Below are 13939 nucleotides of genomic sequence, written 5' to 3'. Positions count from 1 at the left end.
GACTGAACCCACTCTGTCAATGGAACACACCCAGGGAAGAGCAGACTGACCCCACTCTGTCAATGTAACACACCCAGGGAAGAGCAGACTGACGGCACTCTGTCAATATAACACATTCAGGGAAGAGCAGACTGACCCAATCCGGTCAATGTTACACACGCAGGGATAAACAGAATGACCCCTCTCTGTCAATGTAACACACCCAGGGAAGAGCAGACTGACACCACTCTGTCAAAATAACACACCCAGGGAAGAGCAGTCTGAAACCACTCTGTCAATTTAACACACCAAGGGAAGAGCAGACTGACCCCACTCTGACACTGTAACACACCCAGGGAAGAGCAGACTGACTCCATTGTGTCAATGTAAACCACCCAGGCAAGAGCAGACTGACCCCACTCTGTCAATGTAACCCACCCAGGGAAGGTCAGACTGACGCCACTCTATCAATGTAACATACTGAGGGAAGATCAGACTGACCCCACTCTGTCAATGGAACACACACAGGGAAGAGCAGACTGACACCATTTCGTCAATGTAACGCACCCAGGGAAGAGCACACTGTCCCAACACTGTCAATGCAAAACACCCAAGTAAGAGCAGTCTTACACCACTCTGTCAATGTAACACACCCAAAGAAGAGTAGACTGACCCCATTCAGTCAATGTAACACACCCAGGGAAGAGCAGACGGACACCAATCTGTCAATGTCACGCACTCAGGGAAGAGCACACTGGCTGCACTCTGTCAATGTAACACACCCAAGGAAAAACAGACTGACCCCACTCTATCAATGTAACAGACGCTGGTAAGTGCAGTCTGACCGCAATCAGTCAATGTAACCCACCCAGGGAAGAGCAGACTGATCCCACTCTGTCACTGTAACACACCCTGGGAGGAGCAGACTGACCCCACTCTGTCAATGCAACACACCCTGGGAAGAGCAGACTGACCGCACTCTGTCAATGTAACACACGCAGGGAAGAGTAGACTGACCCCACTCTGTCAATGTAACACACGCAGGGAAGAGTAGACTGACCCCACTCTGTCAATGTAACACACACAGGGAAGTGCAGACGGACCCCACTCTGTCAATGTAACACACCCTGGGAGGAGCAGACTGACCCCACTCTGTCAATGTAACACACCCAGGGAAGAGCAGACTGACCTCACTCTGTCAATGTAACACACCCAGGGAAGAGCAGACTGAGCCCCATTCTGTCAATGTAACACAACCAGGGAACAGACGATTGACCTGGCTAGGTCAATGTAACATACCCAGGGAAGAGCAGACTAACCCCACTCTGTCAATGTAACACACCCAGGGAAGAGCAGACTGACCCCACTCTGTCAATGTAACACACCCAGGGAAGAGCAGACTGACCCCACTCTGTCAATGTCACGCACCCAGGGAAGAGCAGACTGACCGCACTCTGTCAATGTCACGCACCCAGGGAAGAGCAGACTGACCCCACTGTGTCAATGTAACACACCCAGGGAAGTGCAGACTGACCCCTCTGTGTCAATGTAACACACCCAGGGAAGACAAGATTGACCCCATTCTGTCAATGTAACGCACCCAGCGAAGAGCAGACTGACCCCACTCTGTCAATGTAACCCAGTCAGGGTAGAGCAGACTGACCCCACTCTGTCAATGTAACAAACCCAGGGAAGAGCAGACTGATCCCACTCTGTCAATGTAACACACCCAGGGAAGAGCAGACTGACCTCACTCTGTCAATGTAACACACCCAGGGAAGAGCAGACTGACCCCACTCTGTCAATGTAACACACCCAGGGAAGAGCAGACTGAGCCCTTTCTGTCAACGTTTCACACCCAGGGAAGATCAGACTGACCCAACTCTGTCAATGTAACACATTCTGGGAAGAGCAGGCTGACCCAACTCTGTCATTGTAACACACCCAGGGAAGAGCAGACTGACCCCTCTCTGTCATTGTAACACACACAGGGAAGAGCAGACTGACCTCACTCTGTCAATGTAACACACCCAGGGAAGAGCAGACTGAGCCCCCTCTGTCAATGTAACACAACCAGGGAACAGACGATTGACCTGGCTAGGTCAATGTAACATACCCAGGGAAGAGCAGACTAACCCCACTCTGTCAATGTAACACACCCAGGGAAGAGCAGACTGACCCCACTCTGTCAATGTAACACACCCAGGGAAGAGCAGACTGACCCCACTCTGTCAATGTCACGCACCCAGGGAAGAGCAGACTGACCGCACTCTGTCAATGTCACGCACCCAGGGAAGAGCAGACTGACCGCACACTGTCAATGTAACACACCCAGGGAAGAGCAGATTGACCCCACTGTGTCAATGTGACACACCCAGGGAAGAGCAGACTGACCCCACACTTTCAATGTAACCCACCGAGGGAAGAGCAGACTGACCCCTCTCTGTCAATGTAACACAACCAGGGAAGAGCAGACTGAAACCACTCTGGCAATGTAACACACCCAGGGAAGAGCAGACTGACCTCACCCGGTCAAATATAACAGACACAGGTAAGAGCAGACTGACCACACTCTGTCATTGCAACACACCCAGGGAAGAGCAGACTGACCCCTTTCTGTCAACGTTATACACCCAGGGAAGATCAGACTGACCCAACTCTGTCAATGTAACACACCGCGGGAAGAGCAGACTGACCCCACCCTGTCAATGTAACACACCCAGGGAAGAGCAGACTGACCCCACTCTGTCATTGTAACACACCCAGGGAAGAGCAGACTGACCCCTCTCTGTCAATGTAACACACCCACGGAAGAGCAGACTGACCCCACTCTGTCAATGTAACACACCCAGGGAAGAGCAGACTGACCCCACTGTGTCAATGTAACACACCCAGCGAAGAGCAGACTGACCCCACACATTCAATGGAACACATCCAGGGAAGAGCAGACTGACCCCTCTCTGTCAATGTAACACACCCAGGGAAGAGTAGACTGACCCCACTCTGTCAATGTCACGCACCCAGGGAAGAACAGACTGACCCCACCCTGTCAAAGTAACACACCCAGGGAAGAGCAGACTGACCCCACCCTGTCAAAGTAACACACCCAGGGAAGAGCAGACTGACCCCACTCTGTCAATGTAACACTCCCAGGGAAGAGCAGACTGACCCCACTCTGACAATTTAAAACACCCAGGGAAGTGCACGCTGACCCCACTCTGTCAATGTAACACACCCAGGGAAGAGCAGACTGACCCCACTCTGTCAATGGAACACACTCAGGGAAGAGCAGACTGACCCCCCTCTGTCAATGAAACACACCCCGGGAAGAGTAGACTGACCCCACTCTGCCAATATAACCCAGCCAGGGAAGAGCAGACTGACCCCACTCTGTCAATTTAACACACCCAGGGAAGGGCAGACTGACCCGACTCTGCCAATGTAACACACCCAGGGATGAGCAGACTGACCACTCTCTGTCAATGTAATACTCCCAGGGAAGAACTAACTGACACCACTCTGGCAATGTAACACACCCAGGGAAAAGCAGACTGACCTCACTCTGTCAATATAACAGACACAGGGAAGAGCAGACTGACCAGACTCTGTAAATGTCACGCACCCAGGGAAGAGCAGACTGACCCCACTCTGTCAATGTAACACACCCAGGGAAGAGCAGACTGACCCCACTCTGTCAATGTCGCGCACTCAGGGAAGAGCACACTGACCGCACTCTGTCAATGTAACACACCCAGGGAAGAGCAGACTGACCCCACTCTATCAATGTAACAGACGCTGGTAAGTGCAGACTGACCGCAATCAGTCAATGTAACCCACCCAGGGAAGAGCAGACTGACCCCACTCTGTCAATGCAACACACCCTGGGAAGAGCAGACTGACCGCACTCTGTCAATGTAACACACGCAGGGAAGAGTAGACTGACCCCACTCTGTCAATGTAACACACGCAGGGAAGAGTAGACTGACCCCACTCTGTCAATGTAACAAACCCAGGGAAGAGCAGACTGACCTCACTCTGTCAATGTAACACACCCAGGGAAGAGCAGACTGACCTCACTCTGTCAATGTAACACACCCAGGGAAGAGCGGACTGAGCCCCATTCTGTCAATGTAACACAACCAGGGAACAGACGATTGACCTCGCTAGGTCAATGTAACATACCCAGGGAAGAGCAGACTAACCCCACTCTGTCAATGTAACAGATTCTGGGAAGAGCAGACTGACCCAACTCTGTCATTGTAACACACCCAGGGAAGAGCAGACTGACCCCTCTCTGTCATTGTAACACACCCAGGGAAGAGCAGACTGACCTCACTCTGTCAATGTAACACACCCAGGGAAGAGCAGTCTGCGCCCCATTCTGTCAATGTAACACAACCAGGGAACAGACGATTGACCTGGCTAGGTCAATGTAACACACCCAGGGAAGAGCAGACTGACCCCACTCTGTCAAAGTAACACACTCAGGGAAGAGCAGACTGACCTCACTCTGTCAATGTCACGCACCCAGGGAAGAGCAGACTGACCGCACTCTGTCAATGTAACACACCCAGGGAAGAGCAGATTGACCCCACTGTGTCAATGTGACACACCCAGGGAAGAGCAGACTGACCCCACACTTTCAATGTAACCCACCGAGGGAAGAGCAGACTGACCCCTCTCTGTCAATGTAACACAACCAGGGAAGAGCAGACTGAAACCACTCTGGCAATGTAACACACCCAGGGAAGAGCAGACTGACCTCACCCGGTCAAATATAACAGACACAGGTAAGAGCAGACTGACCACACTCTGTCATTGCAACACACCCAGGGAAGAGCAGACTGACCCCTTTCTGTCAACGTTATACACCCAGGGAAGATCAGACTGACCCAACTCTGTCAATGTAACACACCGCGGGAAGAGCAGACTGACCCCACCCTGTCAATGTAACACACCCAGGGAAGAGCAGACTGACCCCACTCTGTCATTGTAACACACCCTGGGAAGAGCAGACTGACCCCTCTCTGTCAATGTAACACACCCACGGAAGAGCAGACTGACCCCACTCTGTCAATGTAACACACCCAGGGAAGAGCAGACTGACCCCACTGTGTCAATGTAACACACCCAGCGAAGAGCAGACTGACCCCACACATTCAATGGAACACATCCAGGGAAGAGCAGACTGACCCCTCTCTGTCAATGTAACACACCCAGGGAAGAGTAGACTGACCCCACTCTGTCAATGTCACGCACCCAGGGAAGAACAGACTGACCCCACCCTGTCAAAGTAACACACCCAGGGAAGAGCAGACTGACCCCACCCTGTCAAAGTAACACACCCAGGGAAGAGCAGACTGACCCCACTCTGTCAATGTAACACTCCCAGGGAAGAGCAGACTGACCCCACTCTGTCAATTTAAAACACCCAGGGAAGTGCACGCTGACCCCACTCTGTCAATGTAACACACCCAGGGAAGAGCAGACTGACCCCACTCTGTCAATGGAACACACTCAGGGAAGAGCAGACTGACCCCCCTCTGTCAATGAAACACACCCAGGGAAGAGTAGACTGACCCCACTCTGCCAATATAACCCAGCCAGGGAAGAGCAGACTGACCCCACTCTGTCAATTTAACACACCCAGGGAAGGGCAGACTGACCCGACTCTGCCAATGTAACACACCCAGGGATGAGCAGACTGACCACTCTCTGTCAATGTAATACTCCCAGGGAAGAACTAACTGACACCACTCTGGCAATGTAACACACCCAGGGAAAAGCAGACTGACCTCACTCGGTCAATATAACAGACACAGGGAAGAGCAGACTGACCAGACTCTGTAAATGTCACGCACCCAGGGAAGAGCAGACTGACCCCACTCTGTCAATGTAACACACCCAGGGAAGAGCAGACTGACCCCACTCTGTCAATGTCGCGCACTCAGGGAAGAGCACACTGACCGCACTCTGTCAATGTAACACACCCAGGGAAGAGCAGACTGACCCCACTCTATCAATGTAACAGACGCTGGTAAGTGCAGACTGACCGCAATCAGTCAATGTAACCCACCCAGGGAAGAGCAGACTGACCCCACTCTGTCAATGCAACACACCCTGGGAAGAGCAGACTGACCGCACTCTGTCAATGTAACACACGCAGGGAAGAGTAGACTGAACCCACTCTGTCAATGTAACACACGCAGGGAAGAGTAGACTGACCCCACTCTGTCAATGTAACACACACAGGGAAGAGCAGACGGACCCCACTCTGTCAATGTAACAAACCCAGGGAAGAGCAGACTGACCTCACTCTGTCAATGTAACACACCCAGGGAAGAGCAGACTGACCTCACTCTGTCAATGTAACACACCCAGGGAAGAGCGGACTGAGCCCCATTCTGTCAATGTAACACAACCAGGGAACAGACGATTGACCTCGCTAGGTCAATGTAACATACCCAGGGAAGAGCAGACTAACCCCACTCTGTCAATGTAACACATTCTGGGAAGAGCAGACTGACCCAACTCTGTCATTGTAACACACCCAGGGAAGAGCAGACTGACCCCTCTCTGTCATTGTAACACACCCAGGGAAGAGCAGACTGACCTCACTCTGTCAATGTAACACACCCAGGGAAGAGCAGACTGAGCCCCATTCTGTCAATGTAACACAACCAGGGAACAGACGATTGACCTGGCTAGGTCAATGTAACACACCCAGGGAAGAGCAGACTGACCCCACTCTGTCAAAGTAACACACTCAGGGAAGAGCAGACTGACCTCACTCTGTCAATGTAACACAACCAGGGAAGGGCAGACTGACCCCACTCTGTCAAAGTAACACACTCAGGGAAGAGCAGACTGACCTCACTCTGTCAATGTAAAACACCCAGGGAAGAGCTGACTGTCCCCACTCTGTCAATGTCACACACCCAGGGAATAGCAGACTGACCTCACTCTGTCAATGTAACACACCCAGGGAAGAGCAGACTGACAACTCTCCCTCCGTGTAACTCACCCAGGGAAGAGCAGAATGACCCCACTCTTTCAATGAAACACACCCAGGGAAGTGCAGACTGACCCCACTCTGTCAATGTAACACACCCAGGGGAGAGCAGACTGACCCCTCTCTCTCCACGTAACTCACCCAGGGAAGAGCAGACTGACCCCACACTGGCAATGTAACACACCCAGGGAAAAGCAGACTGACCACACTGTGTCAATGTAACACACCCAGGGGAGAGCAGACTGACCCCACTCTGTCAAAGTAACACACTCAGGGAAGAGCAGACTGACCTCACTCTGTCAATGTAACACAACCAGGGAAGGGCAGACTGACCCCACTCTGTCAATGTAACACACCCAGGGAAGAGCAGACTGACCCCACTCTGTCAATGTAACACACCCAGGGAAGAGCAGACTAATCCCACTCTGTCAATGTCACGCACCCAGGGAAGAGCAGACTGACCGCACTCTGTCAATGTAACACACCCAGGGAAGAGCAGATTGATCCCACTGTGTCAATGTAACACACCCAGGAAAGAGCAGACTGACCCCACACTTTCAATGTAACACATCCAGGGAAGAGCAGACTGACCCCTCTCTCTCCACGTAACTCACCCAGGGTAGAGCAGACTGACCCCACTCTGTCAATGTAACACACCCAGGGAAAAGCAGACTGACCCCACTCTGTCAATGTAACACACCCAGGGAAGAGCAGACTGACCCCACTCTGTCAATATCACAGACCCAGGGAAGAGCAGACTCACCCAACTCTGTCAATGTAACACACCCAGGGGAGACCAGAGTGACCCCTCTATCTCAATGTAACTCACCTAGGGAAGAGCAGACTGACCCCACTCTGTCAAAGTAACACACTCAGGGAAGAGCAGACTGACCTCACTCTGTCAATGTAACACAACCAGGGAAGGGCAGACTGACCCCACTCTGTCAATGTAACATACTCAGGGAATAGCAGTCTGACCCCACTCTGTCAATGTATCACACCCAGGGGAGAGCAGACTGAAACCACCCTGTCAATCTAACTCACCCAGGGAAGAGCAGACTGACCTCACTCTGTCAATGTAACACACCGCGGGAAGAGCAGACTAACCTCACTCTGTCAATGTAACACACCCAAGGAAGAGCAGTCTGACCCCACTCTGTCATTGTAACACAGCCAGGGAAGAGCAGACTGACCCCTCTCTGTCAATGTAACTCACCCAGGGAACAGAAGATTGACCTCACTCGGTCAATGTAACATACCCAGGGAAGAGCAGACTCACCCAACTCTGTCAATGTAACACACCCAGGGGAGACCAGACTGACCCCTCTATCTCAATGTAACTCACCTAGGGAAGAGCAGACTGACCCCACTCTGTCAAAGTAACACACTCAGGGAAGAGCAGACTGACCTCACTCTGTCAATGTAACACAACCAGGGAAGGGCAGACTGACCCCACTCTGTCAATGTAACATACTCAGGGAATAGCAGTCTGACCCCACTCTGTCAATGTATCACACCCAGGGGAGAGCAGACTGAACCCACCCTGTCAATCTAACTCACCCAGGGAAGAGCAGACTGACCTCACTCTGTCAATGTAACACACCGCGGGAAGAGCAGACTAACCTCACTCTGTCAATGTAACACACCCAGGGAAGAGCATACTGACCCCACTCTGTCAATGTCACGCACCCAGGGAAGAGCAGACTGACCGCACTCTGTCAATGTAACACACCCAGGGAAGAGCAGATTGATCCCACTGTGTCAATGTAACACATCCAGGGAAGAGCAGACTGACCCCACACTTTCAATGTAACACATCCAGGGAAGAGCAGACTGACCGCACTCGGTCAATGTAATCCACCCAGGGAAGAGCAGACTGACCCCTCTCTGTCAATGTAACACACCCAGGGAAGAGCAGATTTACCCCACTCTGTCAATGTAACAGACCCAGGGAAGAGCAGTCTGACCCCACTCTGTCATTGTAACACAGCCAGGGAAGAGCAGACTGACCCCTCTCTGTCAATGTAACTCACTCAGGGAACAGAAGATTGACCTCACTCGGTCAATGTAACATACCCAGGGAAGAGCAGACTAACACCACTCTGTCAATGTAACACACCCAGGGAAGAGCAGACAGACCCCACTCTGTCAATGTAACACACCCAGGGAAGAGCAGACTAACCCCACTCTGTCAAAGTAACACACCCAAGGAAGAGCAGTCTGACCCCACTCTGTCATTGTAACACAGCCAGGGAAGAGCAGACTGACCCCTCTCTGTCAATGTAACTCACCCAGGGAACAGAAGATTGTCCTCACTCGGTCAATGTAACATACCCAGGGAAGAGCAGACTAACCCCACTCTGTCAATGTAACACACCCAGGGAAGAGCAGACTGACCCCACTCTGTCAATGTAACACACCCAGGGAAGAGCAGACTGACCCCACTCTGTCAATGTCACGCACCCAGGGAAGAGCAGACTGACCGCACTCTGTCAATGTAACACACCCAGGGAAGAGCAGATTGATCCCACTGTGTCAATGTAACACATCCAGGGAAGAGCAGACTGACCCCACACTTTCAATGTAACACATCCAGGGAAGAGCAGACTGACCCCACTCTGTCAATGTAACACACCCAGGGAAGAGCAGACTGAGCCCACTCTGTCAATGTCACGCACCCAGGGAAGAGCAGACTGACCGCACTCTGTCAATGTAACACACCCAGGGAAGAGCAGACTGACCCCACACTTTCAATGTAACACATCCAGGGAAGAGCAGACTGACCCCTCTCTCTCCACGTAACTCACCCAGGGAAGAGCAGACTGACCCCACTCTGTCAATGTAACACACCCAGGGAAAAGCAGACTGACCCCACTCTGTCAATGTAACACACCCAGTGAAGAGCAGACTCACCCAACTCTGTCAATGTAACACACCCAGGGGAGACCAGAGTGACCCCTCTATCTCAATATAACTCACCTAGGGAAGAGCAGACTGACCCCTCTCTGTCAAAGTAACACACTCAGGGAAGAGCAGACTGACCTCACACTGTCAATGTAACACAACCAGGGAAGGGCAGACTGACCCCACTCTGTCAATGTAACATACTCAGGGAATAGCAGTCTGATTCCACTCTGTCAATGTATCACACCCAGGGGAGAGCAGACTGAACCCACCCTGTCAATCTAACTCACCCAGGGAAGAGCAGACTGACCTCACTCTGTCAATGTAACACACCGCGGGAAGAGCAGACTAACCCCACTCTGTCAATGTAACACACCCAAGGAAGAGCAGTCTGACCCCACTCTGTCATTGTAACACAGCCAGGGAAGAGCAGACTGACCCCTCTCTGTCAATGTAACTCGCCCAGGGAACAGAAGATTGACCTCACTCGGTCAATGTAACATACCCTGGGAAGAGCAGACTAACACCACTCTGTCAATGTAACACACCCAGGGAAGAGCAGATAGACCCCACTCTGTCAATGTAACACACCCAGGGAAGAGCAGACTAACCCCACTCTGTCAAAGTAACACACCCAAGGAAGAGCAGTCTGACCCCACTCTGTCATTGTAACACAGCCAGGGAAGAGCAGACTGACCCCTCTCTGTCAATGTAACTCACCCAGGGAACAGAAGATTGACCTCACTCGGTCAATGTAACATACCCAGGGAAGAGCAGACTAACCCCACTCTGTCAATGTAACACACCCAGGGAAGAGCAGACTTACCCCACTCTGTCAATGTCACGCACCCAGGGAAGAGCAGACTGACCGCACTCTGTCAATGTAACACACCCAGGGAAGAGCAGATTGATCCCACTGTGTCAATGTAACACATCCAGGGAAGAGCAGACTGACCCCACACTTTCAATGTAACACATCCAGGGAAGAGCAGACTGACCGCACTCGGTCAATGTAATCCACCCAGGGAAGAGAAGACTGACCCCTCTCTGTCAATGTAACACACCCAGGGAAGAGCAGATTTACCCCACTCTGTCAATGTAATACACCCAGGGAAGAGCAGACTGACCCCACTCTGTCAATGTAACACATCCAGGGAAGGGCAGACTGACCCCACTCTGTCAATGTAACACACCCAGGGAAGAGCAGACTGAGCCCACTCTGTCAATGTCACGCACCCAGGGAAGAGCAGACTGACCGCACTCTGTCAATGTAATACACCCAGGGAAGGGCAGACTGACCCCACTCTGTCAATGTAACACTCCCAGGGAAGAGCAGACTGAGCCTACTCTGTCAATGTCACGCACCCAGGGAAGAGCAGACTGACCCCACTCTGTCAATGTCACGCACCCAGGGAAGAGCAGACTGACCGCACTCTGTCAATGTAACACACCCAGGGAAGAGCAGATTGATCCCACTGTGTCAATGTAACACATCCAGGGAAGAGCAGACTGACCCCACACTTTCAATGTAACACATCCAGGGAAGAGCAGACTGACCGCACTCGGTCAATGTAATCCACCCAGGGAAGAGAAGACTGACCCCTCTCTGTCAATGTAACACACCCAGGGAAGAGCAGATTTACCCCACTCTGTCAATGTAATACACCCAGGGAAGAGCAGACTGACCCCACTCTGTCAATGTAACACATCCAGGGAAGGGCAGACTGACCCCACTCTGTCAATGTAACACACCCAGGGAAGAGCAGATTGATCCCACCCTGTCAATGTAACACACCCAGGGAAGAGCAGACTGACCCCACACTTTCAATGTAACACATCCAGGGAAGAGCAGACTGACCCCTCTCTCTCCACGTAACTCACCCAGGGAAGAGCAGACTGACCCCACTCTGTCAATGTAACACACGCAGGGAAAAGCAGACTGACCCCACTCTGTCAATGTAACACACCCAGGGAAGAGCAGACTGACCCCACTCTGTCAATATCACAGACCCAGGGAATAGCAGACTCACCCAACTCTGTCAATGTAACACACCCAGGGGAGTCCAGAGTGACCCCTCTCTCTCAATGTAACTCACCTAGGGAAGAGCAGACTGACCCCACTCTGTCAAAGTAACACACTCAGGGAAGAGCAGACTGACCTCACTCTGTCAATGTAACACAACCAGGGAAGGGCAGACTGACCCCACTCTGTCAATGTAACATACTCAGGGAATAGCAGTCTGACCCCACTCTGTCAATGTATCACACCCAGGGGAGAGCAGACTGAACCTACCCTGCAATCTAACTCACCCAGGGAAGAGCAGACTGACCTCACTCTGTCAATGTAACACACCGCGGGAAGAGCAAACTAACCCCACTCTGTCAATGTAACACACCCAAGGAAGAGCAGTCTGACCCCACTCTGTCATTGTAATACAGCCAGGGAAGAGCAGACTGACCCCTCTCTGTCAATGTAACTCACCCAGGGAACAGAAGATTGACCTCACTCGGTCAATGTAACATACCCAGGGAAGAGCAGACTAACCCCACTCTGTCAATGTAACACAGCCAGAGAAGAGCAGTCTGACCCCTCTCTGTCAATGTAACACACCCAGGGAAGAGCAGACTAACCCCACTCTGTCAATGTAACACACCCAAGGAAGAGCAGACTAACCCCACTCTGTAAATGTAACACACCCAGGGAAGAGCAGACTGACCCCACTCTGTCAATGTAACACACCCAGGGAAGAGCAGTCTGATCCCACTCTGTCAATGTCACGCACCCAGGGAAGAGCAGACTGACCGCACTCTGTCAATGTAACACACCCAGGGAAGAGCAGATTGATCCCACTGTGTCAATGTAACACATCCAGGGAAGAGCAGACTGACCCCACACTTTCAATGTAACACATCCAGGGAAGAGCAGACTGACCGCACTCGGTGAATGTAATCCACCCAGGGAAGAGCAGACTGACCCCTCTCTGACAATGTAACACACCCAGGGAAGAGCAGATTTACCTCACTCTGTCAATGTAACAGACCCAGGGAAGAGCAGACTGACCCCACTCTGTCAATGTAACACACCCAGGGAAGGGCAGACTGACCCCATTCTGTCAATGTAACGCACCCAGGAAAGAACAGACTGACCCCACTCTGTCAATGTCACGCACCCAGGGAAGAGTAGACTGACCGCACTCTGTCAATGTAACACATCCAGGGAAGAGCAGACTGACCGCACTCGGTCAATGTCACCCACCCAGGGAAGAGCAGACTGACCCCTCTCTGTCAATGTAACACAGCCAGGGAAGAGCAGATTTACCCCACTCAGTCAATGTAACAGACCCAGGGAAGAGCAGACTGACCCCACTCTGTCAATGTAACACACCCAGGGAAGAGCAGACTGACCCCGTTCTGTCAATGTAACACACCCAGGGAAGAACAGACTGACCCCACTCTGTCAATGTAACACAACCAGGGAAGAGCAGACTGAACCCACTCTGTCAATGTAACACTCCCAGGGACGAGCAGTCAGACCCCGTTCTGTCAATGTAACCCACCGAGGAAAGAGCAAACTGACCCCACTCTGTCAATGTAACACACCCAGGGAAGAGCAGACTGACCCCACTCTGTCAATGTAACACACCCAGGGAAGAGCAGACTGACTCCACTCTGTCAAAGTAACACACGCAGAGAAGAGCGGACTGACCCCACTTTGTCAATGTAACCCACCCAGTGAAGAGCAGACAGACCCCTCTCCCTCCATGTAACTCAGCCAGGGAAGAGCAGACTGACACCACTCTGTCAATGTAACACACCCAGGGAAGAGCAGACTGACCCCACTCTGTCAATGTCACGCACCCAGGGAAGAGCAGACTGACCGCACTCTGTCAATGTCACGCACCCAGGGAAGAGCAGACTGACCCCACTGTGTCAATGTAACACACCCAGGGAAGAGCAGACTGACCCCACACTTTCAATGTAACACATCCAGGGAAGAGCAGACTGACCCCTCTCTGTCAATGTAACACACCCAGGGAAGATCAG

Source organism: Chiloscyllium punctatum, unplaced genomic scaffold (genome assembly GCF_047496795.1).
Source record: "Chiloscyllium punctatum isolate Juve2018m unplaced genomic scaffold, sChiPun1.3 scaffold_93, whole genome shotgun sequence".
NCBI lineage: Eukaryota > Metazoa > Chordata > Chondrichthyes > Orectolobiformes > Hemiscylliidae > Chiloscyllium > Chiloscyllium punctatum.
This window is presented reverse-complemented; position numbering follows the sequence as displayed.